General features: G+C 47.6%; 1 protein-coding gene across 7 annotated transcripts in view; it reads right to left on the reverse strand.

The window, feature by feature from the left end:
* The window catches only part of MID1 (midline 1), a 587,700-nt gene that overhangs the window by 106,436 nt on the left and 465,034 nt on the right, over positions 1-16,230 (reverse strand). The window contains exon 1 of one of the 7 annotated variants that reach the window (XM_006943548.3): positions 7,913-8,064. The exons of the other annotated variants lie outside the window; for them this stretch is intronic. The gene's annotated coding sequence lies outside the window, so the exon portion shown is untranslated. Of the gene's footprint in view, positions 1-7,912; positions 8,065-16,230 lie in introns of those variants that run through there. 7 annotated transcript variants of the gene reach the window in all.

Below are 16,230 nucleotides of genomic sequence, written 5' to 3' on the forward strand. Positions count from 1 at the left end.
TGATCGTGGGCCAGCCGACATCACGCCTTACCTGGATTATCCTAATACCCTTCCAAACGGCAGAAGCCGGAGATCCTGTTAAAACATGACTGAGCCTGCCCCGTCTCTGCTCTACCCTCCAGGGGCTTTCCCATCCCACTCGGAGAGAAACGCACCAGAATAACTCCAGCCCCAGAGAACACAGACTCAGACAGTGACCTCAGTTCCTCCCACGTTACCCCCTGTTCGGCTCCGGGCACATGGCCTCCTTGCGATTCCTCAAACGTGCCAAGCACGTCCCGTCTCCCCCCTCACAAGGTCTGGGGAATCCACGGGACTCTCTGCATCGGTGTCACCTTCTCTGTGAGCCCGCATAAAACCAAGTCCCCTGCTACCACCACGACCACCTGCCCACCCATCACGGCCACCCTTCTCCCCCGACCTCGGTTTGCCTTTCTCCACAGCTTTTATCGCCCAACGTATTCTATTCGCTTGGTCACCGAGCCATCTCTCCCCACTGCCCCAGCAGAGGGCGGGCTCTATGACAGCACAGAGTCCGCTTTGCTCAGTGACAATGTACGGCCAGCACGTGGAACAGCGCCTTGCACACAGGCAGGGCTCAAGCATCTGTTGAAGGAGGTGATAAACGTCCAGATGTTGGGGTTAAAACACCTCAAAGAATAAAACATAACCGCCGCCCTGAAGGATCTCTCAACGTATCAGAACAGAGGTCAGCAAACTTTGTGTCCTATAAAGGGCAAGGCAGTAAACACTTTTGGCGTGGCGGGCCAGGCAGAATCTGTCGCGGCCGCTCCAGTCCACTGCTGTAGCGCGCAAAAGCAGTCACACACCAGGCGCGAAGGAGTGAGCGTGGCTGGCCAATAAAATCGGATTTACAAAAAACAGGTAGCCAGCTGGACTGGGCCTGAGGACCTTATGTTGCTGACCCGTGTGTTCGAAGGTAGAGACGCGTACAGCTAGACAAAATGCAAATGAGACTCCCTCCCCAAGAGATACGAATAAAATGCAGCAACGGCGGTGAAGTAAGACTCTGACAAGCGGGTACAAGTTTCGAATGCTAACGAGAAATGATATGCAATGGAAATAATGGCAGGCGAGTGCTTAGGGGCACTTCACGTAAGAATGATTTAATAGCAGCTGCTCAGAACAGGATCTTTTTCTTTTATGGCCATCGCGTTTGGCGTGGCAAGCACTTTGTGCAAGTGTCTACGCTGTAAACGTTGGTTTAATGGTATTAAGCCATGACTACATCTCTGGATACCCAGAGAGGCGCAGCCCATTTTCTGGATCTTTCGCCCATATGTTGCCGAAAAGGAAGGGGCCACGGGTTCGCTATCTACAGTGGATCGGATTTTTTCTTTCTCCTCTCCTGCAGATCATATTTTTGTTACATTACCCAAGAAAATGTTAGCGGTAAGCGTGCGTAGCATCCACCCACCTGAAAAAAGTAGCCTCGTTTATTGTCTAGCTTCCTTTGAAACACCCTTTTTGAGAAATGAAAACACCATTCATTCTTTCACCAAACATCGAAGCCCCTCTAGGTTCTCGGACCTGGGACATGACAAAAGACACGTGCCAAAGATTAGGGGGACGAGAAGATAGGGAAGCTTCCCGGAGGAAGCATCATGTGAGAAAGATTTTTGAAGACGAACAGGGGTTCGCCAAACAGGTTGGGGGAGGAGGCTGTGAAAATGTTATGTTTTTTCTTTTCTTAAATCCCATAATTTAATTTCTAAGCTTCAAAAAAGAGAGAGAGAGAAAGAGAGAGAGAGATTCTTAGCCTAAAGGCACTACAATGGAAGGAAATCCCACGTGCATATCATTGTCAGGAAATTCTATAGCTCAACATTTTTCTTAATGGGCTGAGCGGTCCTCATTCACAGGAGGATGTGGGCAATCCTGGGAACCCCTTGCAACAAACTGGGAGTGGCAACAATTTAGAGCTCACACCCCCGCTTGTCCACGGTTTGTAGTCTAGAACAGGGCACGGAATAGAGAGAAAGGAGAGAGCTGGACGGGTGGCCAGACAGTCGGGGACGACACGTAGCTCGCCTGTCTATTAGCTGAGTGGCCCTGGGAGTGTGTCCCCAGATGCTCCCTCCAGTTCCTTCCAGCCCTCACTCGGAACAATCCCTAAGCGGGACAGTCCTCAGGGGCAGGTGCGAGACACGTTTTCAAGAAACTTTCTTACAAACCCAAGACTTTCGAGGAAAACACTTGTTTACAATGGAAAATTAATAAATGGGTGTTTCGGTTGAAGTGACAATGGACACATCCCACCCTCTCTCATTCTACGTGTCACCGAAACTGCTCTTTGGGTTTCCCTCTCTCTAACCACTGCCGACTTCTCCTTCCAGCGAATCAAAGCCTGGGTGTTTTCTAAGCCAGAGTCTGGCCTTCCGTCCAAAAGTCATCGAAGAGTGGTCCAAAGGCAGACTTCCAGATGTAAAAGAACGTACTCGCGGGGATGCGACGTAGAGCACGGTGACTCTCGCTGACGATACGGTATTGCATAATTGGAAGCTGCTAAGAGAGGAGATCTTAAAAGTTCTCATCACAAGAAAAAAAGTTGTAACTGCGTGGTGACGGATGTTAACTAGACTTAGTGTGGCGATCGTTTCACGATGTATACAAATGCGGAGTCGGGTCGCGCACGTGAAATGAATATAACGTTCTACGTCAATTCTAGCTCAATTGTTCAAAAAGCTATCCCGGTTGTTCGTTCGTTTCCCGTACGGCCTGAGAACGACTCGTGGGCTTGTCCCTCGCAGTGCCAGCTCCTTCCAGAAGCCCAGCTCATCACTGCCAGTTCTTTGCTTCATTTACTGTAAATGCCCCACTTCACAGCGTGCACCTCCTGGGTTTCGTCAGCTTCCCTCCGGGAATCTGCCTGCCCTGCAAGCCTCCTGGTGCCTCACGTTCGATCCTCCCTCCCTCCAAAGAGGGCCTCATCCTAATCCCCGGAACCTACATGTCAGGTTACAAGGCAAAGGGGAATGCAGGCTGCGGACGCAATTGAGCTTGCCACAGCTGAGCTCAAAATGGGGCGCTCAGCCCGCATTGCCCAGGTGCACTCGATGCAATCGCCAGGGCCCTTGGATGTGCAAACGACAGGAAGCGTCGGGTGATGAGACGCAGAAAAGACTCGATGGCCATTGCTTTGAAGATGGAAGGGCCACGAGTCAGGGAACCATTGAGCCATTTCCAAAAGCTGCAAAAGGCAAACAGATTCTTCCCTAGAGCCTCCCCAAGGAACACAGCCCTGCGGACACCTTGACCTCCAGCGTTGCTGAAGCCGTCACGCTGGTGGTCATTTGGTACAGCATCAATAGGAAGCCACACGCTCTCCTTCCCCCAAATCCAAATCACTAGCCAAGACATGTAAGTGTCAGTCCCTAGTTCTCGGGTCGGTTTCTTTCTCTCTGCTCTTGGTCTCACTGCCTTCCGGGTAGATTTACACCTTCTGTCCTGCATTCCTGGACTATTACCAACCCTCCCCCCCCCCCCCACGAACACACAAAACCCAAACGACAAACCACCACCTCCCGAGGTGATTCCTTCCCTCCAATCTTTTGTCCCTCAGTTTCATCTTGGCCACATGCTTCCGGCACCAACGGCTTCTTCCTGTCGCCTGCCTTAAAGGCCCAGGCACTGAGCAGCACCCGGCTGCCCAAAGCAGGAGTCCCGAGGGATGCCTCATCTCCTGTCTCGAAGCCATGCCCAAGTTTCTCCCAAAGTGCTCCTTCGGCCTGATTCCCACGCACTCACCTCCCATCCCAGGAACCGGGACTGTTTGCTGCTCTTAGAGACTGCCTTTGTTGTTCTGCCTAGCACAGATCATTTTTTCCTTTGGCAGATTGTTTCGTGTTTCGTGTTTATTTTCTTGTTGTTTTCTGGGGTTTTTTTATAAATTTTTTTTTCAATGTTTATTTTCGGGACAGAGAGAGACAGAGCATGAACGGGGGAGGGGCAGAGAGAGAGGGAGACACAGAATCGGAAGCAGGCTCCAGGCTCTGAGCCATCAGCCCAGAGCCCGACGCGGGGCTCGAACCCACGGACCGCGAGATCGTGACCTGGCTGAAGTCGGACGCTTAACCCACTGCACCACCCAGGCGCCCCTTGTTTTCTGGTTTTTTTAAGATGACGGACGGCAGGACCTCGTAGAGGCCCGAAGAACCCTGGTCGCTGTTGTTTTTGGAGATTTCATATTAAACAAAGAAGGATTGTTTTAAAAGACAGCTATAAATAGCGTGACAGGTCTTAAATGTTTACAGTGAACAAAGTAAAGCTTTTAGGTGAAAACCACAAAGCAGCATAACTATCATCTGTGCAAAACAACCAAAATATTCATTTAAAGATCCTAATTCCTACTCCTGAAATCATTATTGCACTATATGCTAATTCACTTGTATGTAAATTAAAATAAATTAAGCTCTGGGACTGATAAAGGCATGCACGATACAGGCGCGCGTGCACACACACACACACACACACATCTCACACAGAGATAACACTCATAGTCTAGATTCGAGGCCAATGACCACCTACTCCTCGAAATCCCCCACGCTAAACCTGGATGTCAAGAGGCTCGCGCCTTTTGGGGCGAAGGAAAATTAATCAACAGAAAGGGCTGCAGGAATGATCGAACCTTGGCATCAGGTGGTGGCTAAGGTGGTCTGGCTGAACCAGCTGCCCGGGCAGGTGGCCCCTCGCCCCCTCGGGGCTCCAGGTATCATCATCCTTTGGTAGCACTCCTCCCAGGAGGAGGACTTTCCTGGAGGGAGAAGGGCTTTCTTTTGTCCAAGGTGCGCGATCTGGGGGGAAGCAGACTGCATGAGAAAGTCCCCAGTGGAAGAGAACGGACGGCAGGACTTAGTTCAGACACAAGCTTTGGACCTGAGAAGGCAGATGGGGAACTCAGGACGGGTGCCCTAATGGATTACTGTCACAGGCCAGGCAACGGAAGGTCTTTTCTGCCTCCTCCTTTAAAGTGAGAGAGAGGCAAAATTCATTGTCCGGGCAAGTCGATGCAAAGAAAACGTTTAACCCCCCGCCTGTGCAGTCACAACCCTCGCCATCCTGCTCGCTAGCTCATGTAAGAATTTCACAACTATATTCCTTATCGGCTCCCCCAACTCCTGCTATGACACAGAGAAGGTAACCTACAGCCCAAAGGAACCCCCAGTACCCCGTGAAGACGACACGCCTTGCACGGCTTAATCCGTGGCCAACGTCAGTGAGGGGGCTTTCCGGTTCAAACTCCCCAGAGTGTGCAAGTTTCACCCACAGATGCCAGAAGTGACCAAGAATCAGGAGTCTCCAGACCGAGCGCATTCGATGCGTTCAGTCACCCACGAGGCACATCATCCGTGGGTTTTTAACCCCAAATGTCTCTTAACGGAGTTTCGACATCTTAATCGTAAGGTGAACCCATCTCTCGGCGCTTCCCTACAGGTTCTGGGTCTCCACGAACAATAATCATGTTTCCAATTTGGTCTCACTTTGTACGCCTCTGAAGGCCATCGCTCTGAGGGAAATTCATGAGTCACCAGACCAAGGAATAAACTCGGAGAGCAACCCTGGGTGGCCCGTGGTCAACTGTTACTACCAGGTGGCTCTCAGCCACTGCCCGGGCGATTCCCAAGGCGCTCCCTCCGATTTTTTCCTAAATATCCTCTGGGGTGGGGAAACTAAGCCTGATGTTCCATTTACCAGCACAGAACTGAGCCGACACACACACCACCCAAACTGTACAAATGTTACACCAAATCACATAAAAACGGTTTGAGGGGGGGGAAAAACCCTTGGAAGTGTTTTTTCACAAACCGCATCCCCCATATCCTATGAATAAATTTTCTTTAAAGCATCCTACATTTCAGAACAACGACCAAGTCCATTTCCTATCCCCTCTTCACAGGGGTAATGAAGATTTAGTGGACTTATTGCCATTTGGGTTTTTGCTATGACATCATCCCTGTTCTAGAACCACAGGTGGAATTTTTTTTAAGAACTGTGGACGGGGCACGCCTGGGTGGCTCAGTCGGTTGGGCATCCGACTTCGGCTCAGCTCACGATCTCACAGTTTGGTGAGTTCGAGCCCCGCGTCTGGGTCTGTGCTGACGGCTCAGAGCCTGGAGCCTGCTTCCGATTCTGTGTCTCCCTCTCTCTCTGCCCCTCCTCCACTGGTGCTCTGTCTCTCAAAAATAAATAATATGTAAAAAAAATTTTTTTTTTAATGATGGAATGATGTTTTTATCTTGGATCAGAAGGCACATGGGACTTTCAGAGGACTCAAAACTTTGGAACTGGGCAACTTTGGAAATTAACCTGTTTGTGAGGCAGAAACAATGGAAACTGGGTGCTATATTCCAGATGAATCCACCACAAATGCACTATTTTCTTTTTTTTTTTTAATTTTTTTTTAACGTTTATTTATTTTTGAGACAGAGAGAGACAGAGCATGAACGGGGGAGGGTCAGAGAGAGGGAGACACAGAATCCGAAACAGGCTCCAGGCTCCGAGCTGTCAGCACAGAGCCCGACGTGGGGCTCGAACTCACAAATTGCGAGATCATGACCTGAGCCGAAGTCGGCCGCTTAACCGACTGAGCCACCCAGGCGCCCCCAAATGCACTATTTTCAAAAACAGAATACAGGCACCCAATGTTTGCGCATTCGGCCATGGTTTAGGATTTAGCTTTGAGTTATAAAAACTACAGCTCTGAGTTCTAAACACCCTACCCAAATGCTACTTTACTGATTGGCAGCACCCTGGCCGATTGGAGACACGGGCAAGTCGGCAAATGCACAATAAAACCGGGCCATGAAGCTATGGAAAGGGGAGGGTGAGATCCAATTGAATGTAACGGCATTCTGAAAGCCTGGAAATTGATATGACAACAGAGGCAGTCAAAATGCAAAGAGGCTCTTAAAGCAACAGTACAAATAACACACGAGCGGGAACAGGTGGAGAAAAAAAGAAAGTGATCCGGTAACATTCTATAGGTAATGTCTCCGAAATATCACTGTGGTTAACCTCCGACTGTCAGCACCCTCAAGTTGGTTCACTTTATCGGTGACAGACTTAAGAATTTCTGCCAGCCGAATTTTAAGGGACCAGAGGGACTGACTGAGGAAACAAAAACAAAAACAAAAACATGACAGGCAGAGGAGCACGGTGGCACCAGCCTCAAGTTTTAAAGTAACTCATGAAGACGATAGATTTTCTTAATAACTTGCCACTTCGTGTTTATTTATTCTGAGGAGCGCTTAAGTTAAAATGTCCTACCTGCCACGGAAAAGTGAGAAACAAGGAAGACTTTTAATGTCACCAACCACCCACCTGGTGGAATTCATGCAGACTGAATGAAACCGTTCACAAAACCTGTCCAGAGTGTGCTCGATTCTTAGTAATTGGATCTCCAGGATATTCTTTAAAATAATCACATACTCTCTTGACCATGCAACCTGATTAATAATGAATGAACATTCCTGAAAAGAATCCTTTGGAAGCACAGCAGATGTCTTTGGGGATATGAAGGCTTTAATGATAAAAATTAAGGGGAAGCAGGAGCTAGGTCACACTGTCTGGTTATTTTAATTGAAACCTAGTCTTCCACATTGACTTAACAGAATGCTTAAATACACCTTCTGGAGTTCATTTATACAAGCAGACAAGAAAAAAAGACACCAATGACAAGGCAAAAAAAAGCAATCCCGATTTCTCAAGGACCGACCGCCCGACCCCGCTCTGCCTTAATAGTAAAGAAACCCCCTCGACAGTCTCAGAAATGCAACTTGCTCTCTTGAAAACACTGAGAGATAGGTTAAAAACAGGAAACAGCACATTTGTCCTTAATAGTTCTTTGAGCACCTCTCCAGATTCTTACAAATAGATCGCCTTGAATACCCACCAATGGACTGCACCCTAGTTCTTGGTGAAGACACATCGCCGTAGGCAGAGGAAGGGGACCCGCGGAATGACAGGCAGGCCACCGAGACCAGATGGCGGGTGGCAGGCAGTGCCGGAGCAGTCCTGTGTGTCTGTGAGAGCGTCAACGGTGAAACACAACAGGAAAATCGACGCGACAATTCCAGGAAGCCCAGCTCCACCTCAGCCCTATGTCCTCGCCCACTCCACGTTCAACTCAAGCCAAATGAAAAGGCAGCTCGGGGCGGATTAACACCCACTGCCTCGTCCCCAAAACGACGACGCTTTGGCACTGCGATCTGTACCCTCATGGCTCGCGGGGCCCAGCACGGGTCAGTGTCCCGCAGCCGAGTGCCGGGTGCCAGCTTTTCCATGCTGCCAACAGGAGCGTCCCGTCCGGCTCCCGGGGTCAGCAACGGGCTCTTGCCTCCCTTGCATTTCGGTCCTTTGGGCGGCTTCCTGAGCACATGATCACACTGTGCTCTGGACGCTGTTGTTGTTTTTTTTTTAAATAATGCACTTATTATGTTGTATCTATCTTCTGAGTTAAAATATAATATCTGGAAGAAGTTTTGATTTTTTTAATTTTTTTTTAATTTATTTTTGAGAGAGAGAGACAGACAGACAGAATACGAGCGGGGGAGAGGCCAACAGAGAGGGAGACACAGAATCCGAAGAAGGCTCCAGGTTCTGAGCTGTCAGCACAGAGCCCCACGCGGGGCTCAAACTCGTGAACCGCGAGATCATGACCCGAGCAGAAGTCAGACGCTTCACTGACTGAGCCACCCAGGTGCCCCCGGAAGAAATTTTTTAAAACATCACATCCAGGGGCGCCTGGGTGGCTCAGTCGGTTGAGCGTCCGACTTCGGCTGGGGTCATGATCTCGCGGTTCGTGAGTTCGAGCCCCATGTGGGGCTCTGTGCTGACAGCTGGGAGCCTGGAGCCTGCCCCGGATTCCTCTCTCTCTCTCTCTGCCCCTCCCCCACTTGCACTCTGTGTCTCTCTCTCTCAAAAATAAATAATAAAAAAATTTAAAAAATATAAAAAAATAAAACATCACATCCAGAAGAACAATCTCTTGTACAGACTCCATAAAGCAGTCATTTTTTTCTTCCCCAAATAGAGAGCTAAATTGCAATCTCTCATCGTGATAAACAACTGAAAATATAGGTGTATGAAATATACACACATGTATATACACACATAACCAAGCAACACATATACACACACACCTATATCATGCCTGCATACAACATGTCGTTATGCACACGTGTTTATACATACATATGATGCATACACACATACACACAGCAAATCTGTGATAGGTGTCCCAAATTTCAGTCGCCAGAACGGCAAAGAAAGAGTGAATTGAGAATGGAAAGTAATCTTTTAAAAATTGATTGTCTAAAGGAAGAGGAAGTAGTCTTCCCAAAAGCAAAAAAAAAAAAAAAAAAGCAAAAAAAAAAAGAAATTGTCTTGCCCTGCAATTCTTTCAAGGATGTTGCTTATCACCATGCAAGACAAGAACAGGCAACTCAAGTAAATCATCAGGAAAGTGTAAAAAAAACACACACACACACAAAACCCCACACGCTGATTGCAAACCTGCACGATTCACGTGCAAAATCAGACATCCGGCCTCCACCAAAGGTGGTTAAGAACCTTCTTGATAAAAGGGCAAGCAGGAGGCAAGGACTGTTGCCTGGCTGGCGTGTCGTGACGCCTACTTTCGTGCCATTGCAACACCTCACGGTAAACCAAAGCGGGCTTCACATGTTTGGACATAAAAATGCAAACATACACTTTCTTGGCTTATGTCTGTACAAATCACAATTTCATCCGTCTGTTAACAATAAACAAAGGGATTACTCAATTTCACCAAGAGGTGACTTCCCAAGGAAGACCTCGCTGTCCACAGGAGAGACACGCGTACATCATCAAACAGAATTCGAAAGAAGTTTTCGGCAGGAGATGTGAAAGCGCTGCCTTTGTTAAAACAACCTTAAACCTGCCAAAATTTCTACGACACATGCCTAACTTGTCCGTATTTTGGCGCTGCGGTGGCAAATGAGCCTGAACGTCTAGAGTCGGAACATCAGGAAACAAACATGGACTTCACCCCTCAAAACCGGAAGAAAAGGATCAACAACCGCAACCTTGATCATCTTCTAAGGAGCATCATCTGACAACCTCTACAGGCGATTTCCCACCGCCGGAGGGTCTCAGACATTTCATGTCTGTTACAGTTTACGCGAAGAAAGCAAACATCCAGTGTTAAAGGCAAATGGCACCTATTTCGCATTCAGTCGAAAGTGACGGACGTTTTCCCCGTCTGTGCTGTACCGAGCGCCAGGCAAGAATCTGGTGCTGAGGGCAGCGGCAGCGGACACGGAAGAGAGGGGAGGGAGAGAACACCTGTCACACCTAGTCTCCTGACACCTCCAGTGTGGTGGTGGCAGAAATGGAAGCTCCCGTGGACGCTTCTTCCCAGTGTTTCTAGTTCGACAGGCATTTCTACACCCATGCATGGAACTATTCTCGGTCTCTATAAAACCCTACGTACGTCTACAGTGGAACCGATTTTTGTACACACCCACACACGTAAGCGCCTTTGCAAAATTACGTGGGACTTGACAGAACTCACCCTTCACAAATCCCTCGGTGACAACATCCCTCCTGGATCATTCCTACAATGCTCCTCTAGAAGGCAGAGAAAGTGCACTCTCCCCCCTTCCCACTTATTATCCACCGGGAGAAAAATGCATCAGTAAATAGTTCCTGATGACGGCCAGTATGGCATTTCACCATTGTTCTCTGAACATCGAAAAGCTTACGTCCAATGGCACGCACAACTCCTCCAGTCCCATGACTCACTGAGGTAATGACAATGTCATAGAGTAACTGATGCCTATTGTATGGACAGATTGGGAAATTCTCTCAAACATGATCGCTCCTTTCCTCAAAGGAAATCGCTTTGTCTCTCAACTTCAAAGTTAGCCACACACAAAGGCCTCATGTTCACAATGCCCCGAAGCTACTTTGCGATCTTGAAAAATAAAGAAAAGTAACCTTGATTCACAACTCCTGGTTAACTATTATGAAGAACATGCTTTCAATGTTTCCCGTGATCACTGAGGCCCTACCGTCAGGGGATGAAGTCTTTTGTTTTTTGGGGTTTTTTTTTTAAGGCAACAGAAAGAGGAGTGACTCTTTTGTTCGGAGTTGTTATTGTAAAGCACCACACGAGAGAAGGGGGACGATGGAAGAATGGCAATGAAAAGAACAACAGTGCTGACGAAAACAGGATATTAAGAACAGCATCTGAACCGGGCGTCCTCACAGAACAAAGGCAGGTGGCTTCTTGGGAGAAATCTGAGCAAAAATACTTTGAAAAGATTTAAATGCTAATGGATGAATGTGTTTTCCAGGCAGCAAGAAATCTTTAAGTCTGGGGCGGTAAAACTGGGTTGCCATTTAAACACACACACACACACACACACACACACACACAATCATGAAATTAAAACTGCTTTCAAATCAGATTAAATCACTCACTTTGTAAACCCAGGATCCACTCCTTGAAACTTCTAGATCTGTTTCTGCCCCATCTAAAATAAGATACTTTTTATTAGATAAGTGAAGTAACTTAGGGTACATTCGTAAGGAAACGGAATTTGTTACAAAAATGGCTCTCTCCACTCGGAGCATACTCTAACTTACGCTTTTTTTCTTCTAACTTACATACTTTAAATATAACCTTTAAGGAGAGTTTTCAAGAACTCCTAGGGAAGCCACGGAATGGATTCTTCGCTGAGAAACAATCACCGCGACCGAACAGCTAACGTGAAGGTCACAGATGGGTTTGGTCAAATCATGCTCTTCTTTTTTTTTTTTTTTAATGTTTATTTATTTATTTTGAGGAGGGAGGAGGGGTAGAGAGAGAGAGAGAGAGAGAGAGAGAGAGAGAATCCCAAGCAGGCTCCACGTTCGGTGCAGAGCGCGACACAGGGCTCGATCTCACAACCACAAGATCATGACCTGAGCTGAAACCAAGAGTCGGACGCTTAACCGACTGAGCCACCCAGGCGCCCCCAAATCATACTCCTCTTACCTTCTATTTTTTTTCCGATTCAAATTCCGCTCAAGCTGCTAATGGGACAACACAGTTAGTGAGAGCATCAGAGCTCATATGGTCTACTGGACTTACCACATAATGAGAATTATAATGATCATGATTGTAGTCTCTGAGCTAGAGGGTTCAGAAAAGTCAAAATATATCCTGTCTTGCAATGCTTCCAAAATGGCCGTCCGTTTCCTCTTCTCTCTGTTCCGCTGCTATTCCACGTCTTTCGCCTTTCTCCATCCCCTCCTTCTATTGCCAGCGGAAGGAAAAGCAAATAGACTTTCCTCTTTTAGACAACGCATTTCATCTGGCTCTCTCTTTGATGTGCTGGCAGAAAAGCTGGGGTTAAGCCTCGACGGAGCTCAGCTGGCCCAACTACGCTTGGTCTCGTTTCGGGGTGAGACCGTCAGTATGGTGTCGTGCAAAGGAACGTGTACCTTGAAACCGGATACACCTGAGTTCAAACCGTGGCTTCTGCCGTTTCCTATCTTGTACGGTTTCCTTACCCGCAAAATGCGACAATGAGAACAATCTCGAAGGGTCTTTTGAGGATTAAGTGAGGCAAAGTTGCGAAAGCGCTAGCAAAATTGTAGCTCCCACACCCCTCTTCCTCTCGTGTCCCCGGTCACCACTTCCCACCCTTCTCTGAGTACATTCATGATCTGTATTTTTTATTGCAAACTGTTCCAGACCACTTTTGGAGACAGGAAGGATATCAATCCCATGTCCTTGTTCAATAACATTCATGGGCCGTCTTCTATAAAGAAATAGTATATAACGAATAAACCGGCATTCCTGCTGTTAACATTAATTCTTTTTTAATAATTGTCTTCACGTAGGCAAGGTCCTCTGTTTCCCAGACATCAGTATACCTCTATTCATTGCCACTGGGCCTCCGGCCGTGACCTCGAGCCTTCAGTTCTCCGCTCCTCACTGAAGAGCTCCCCGTCCCACATGAATCCTAGGCCAGAATTTTTGATGTCGCAGGAAATAAGAGACCCCGGCACGGGTGGCGCAGGCGAGACTATCAAGACCAGTGACGGCTTTCAGATTTTTCCTGCTCGGGAGCTAAGCTGTTAGCCTACCAGTTTCATGGATTTCGGCAGAAGACATGAGACCCGTGAGTCAGAGACAAAGGACGGTTTTAAGGCAGGGCACAGCAGGCATCGCGTGTCTCATAGTCACGTTGGTTCCCCTCGTCCCCCAAGTCCACGGAGCGCCCCAGGTGCTCACTGCATTCGTAGAGGGTTTGCATCACAGCTGAAAAACCCGAGCTCAGGAAACCCCAACCTCTCATTATGGGCTGCAAGCCAACCTCTCTGGCATCCGCCCTGTAGACAACATTATCTTTACCATAACGGACAGCAGACCAACCTACTTTCTACCCCGGAGGGAGACGCTCTGTCGAGATACTCTATGTCAATCTTCTAAGCTGTTGGCTATACGGATGAATGTCCTCGAAAAGACCGTCTGGAACAAAAGCCATCCGTACCTCAGCTCGCCAGAGGTACAGAAACGTGAGAGGTCCCTGGAGAATTATTGTCCAACAGACACAGCTCCTGGCTCCTCCTGGAGATCTGGCCCAGGAAATCGGATCGATCGCCACCGGGCTTTCCAGCAGTGAGGGCAGAGGCACTTAACGTGACAGTGAATGACGCCTGAGTCATCATGGAAGACCAGGGGTAAAAGGAGCCCGCCAGAAAGTGCTCCACACTCCTCACCCCTACCATCCTTTAACATCAGCTGGGGTTCCAGGAAGAGAGCAGGTGGGCCCCACCCATAGTAAACAGAGCCCTTAACTACTTCCTCATTAGCCCCAAATCAGCCTGTATCTGGTCTTTGCTCTTAACCGAAACTCATTTTAAGAGGTGGGAAGAGTAAGCTGGTTTTGTTACTTCTTTGATATTAGAAATCCTACACGTGCGTTAAGTTGGCTTAAGCGTTTTTTGTTTTTTGTTTTTTGTTTTTTAATGTTAGAGCTACCTCTGGCGTAAAACCAGAGAGCAAGTCATTTCTCTGAATAGTCTTTCATTCAGTAGGTATTTTTGAGGTCCTGCTGTGAGTCAGGCACTTCCCTGGGCACTGGGAATACACGGGTGAATATGTCCTGGGAGGGCTTACGTTTTAATGAAAGGGACATAAAATAAACCAGGAAATGGGTGAGAACCATACATAAAATGAAAGAAATAAGAAGGATATCACGATAGAAAATAGAGGGGTGGGTGAGGTCTACTGTAGCTACAAACACGTTTATACTCATATCTGTGCAGGCTTTCTTAATATTTTGCCTTGCCGCCCTGCCAATAAATGAGCAACGTCTTAATCTCAGTATAAAACTTTCCAGCATTTGGGACCAGAGTTTGGACTTAATTTCTCAAGTTGTTCAATGTTTACTGACAGATTTCCTTAGCGGATGATTTCTGTTTCAAGGACGTGAAAATCCAACTTTTACCAAGAAAAAAGGAAGAGGTCACTGCACGAAAAGATAACGTGATCAATTATTGGAAAGCAGTGACCTCTTGATTTTTTTCTAGCATTAGAACTTGCGAGAAAAGCCACGATCACACGGGGGACCCCAAAAAACCCAGGAACTACGGGACTTAGAACTCCCTGAAGGTCTGAGAATCTTGATGGCAGGATGTTAACACGAAGTCGAAGTCGAAAGTAACAACGGGCCAGGCAGTTAAGGGTCCAGGGAAGGGCGTGAAGGAAATTAACAGACATTTCAAGAGTCATTGGTTTTGCTGCTGCCTCTCTAGGAGAAGAAATTTCAGGAAGGACGGGAAAGAGGTGGGGAAAGAGCGTGGGGGTTAATGAACAGGTACAGCTGGGGCTCCATGCCCAGAAGATCAAAGAGGAGTGGAAACCAGGGGAGCCCATGGCCTGAGAGCTGTGTTGGCGTCTTGTGGGCAGTGATGTCAGTAACGAAAGGTATCTCAAGAGAAATAAATTCCCTGCCTGAAGGGAGACCAGCACGGCAGGAATCGTGAGACGGTAACGCGTGGCTACTGCAGCGGTAGCAGAGGCCAAGGGCCCGGCTTGGGAAGCAGGGGTGGCAGGTGCCAGCCCCACACCACAGAGACACCAGTAAGCAGGTTTAGGAGAGGGCGGAGCACCAGGCATAGCGGCGTTTATAAAGCAAGTCGTTCTCGGAGGGGGAGTTCTCCCCAGCCCAAAGATTTTTGGCCTAAAAACCAACATTAAAGGGTGACCGGGTGGCTCAGTAGGTTAAGCGTCCGACTTCGGCTCAGGTCACGATCTCAGCGTTCGGGAGTTCGAGCCCCGCGTCGGTCTCTGTGCTGACAGCTCGGAGCCTGGAGCCTGCTTCGATTCTGTGTCTCCCCCTCTCTTCCTGCCCCTCCCCTGCTCATTCTCATTCTCTCTCTCTCTCTCTCTCTCTCTCTCAAATAAACATTAAAAAATTAAAAAAATTAAACTAAAAACCAACATTAAAAATGTCTCATTGGAAGCTTGATAATTCTGAAAAAAAAAAAAACTACTTGTAATCACATGAAAACAAATCCCACAAAGGCCATGAGGCTTCTTCTAGTGTCTTCTTAAAAACACTCTCAAGGCAGGCTAACCTCTGAGAGATTTTCCTTGCATTATCCAAAGGTTTCCTGTCGTAACTTTGAGAGAAATTATAAATGCAACATATGAAACAGGAAGTCAAGACATTCCCTTGGAATTTACATCGAAAGGTATGATCTCAGGGACCCGACTCCAGGGGTTTTGTTGTTTGCTTTGTGTCTTATTTGTTTGTTGTCTAGGATTCTTTGAGTCTTAAAGGAAAAAGAGCTTCATTTTCAGCCACTAAGTGAGCACTTCATCTTGCGCGTTTTATCCTCTCATTGAATCAGATTATATAAGGAGCTGGCTTTTTGGATATAAACAAAGGCGAAACTGGAAAGACTCAGTACTTGAGATACAATCTAGGGCTTAAAAATGCACTTACGAAAAACTACCTAGCTTTGAGAACAGTGAGCTTTCCGGGTGGCTAAGCTACCTCAAAGTGGAGATGTATTTATTCTGATAATAAATATGGACGTTGTTTGGCAAAAGTATCGCAGTTTCGTGAGGAAGCGTCGCGTTTTGGAAAAGAAAGACAAGAGCCCTTCTCAACATCTGCTCGCTCATCTTTAAGGTAAAGACGGTTACGGCGCTCCTTTACCTTGTCC

Source organism: Felis catus, chromosome X, assembly GCF_018350175.1.
Source record: "Felis catus isolate Fca126 chromosome X, F.catus_Fca126_mat1.0, whole genome shotgun sequence".
In the NCBI taxonomy this organism is placed as follows: Eukaryota; Metazoa; Chordata; class Mammalia; order Carnivora; family Felidae; genus Felis; species Felis catus.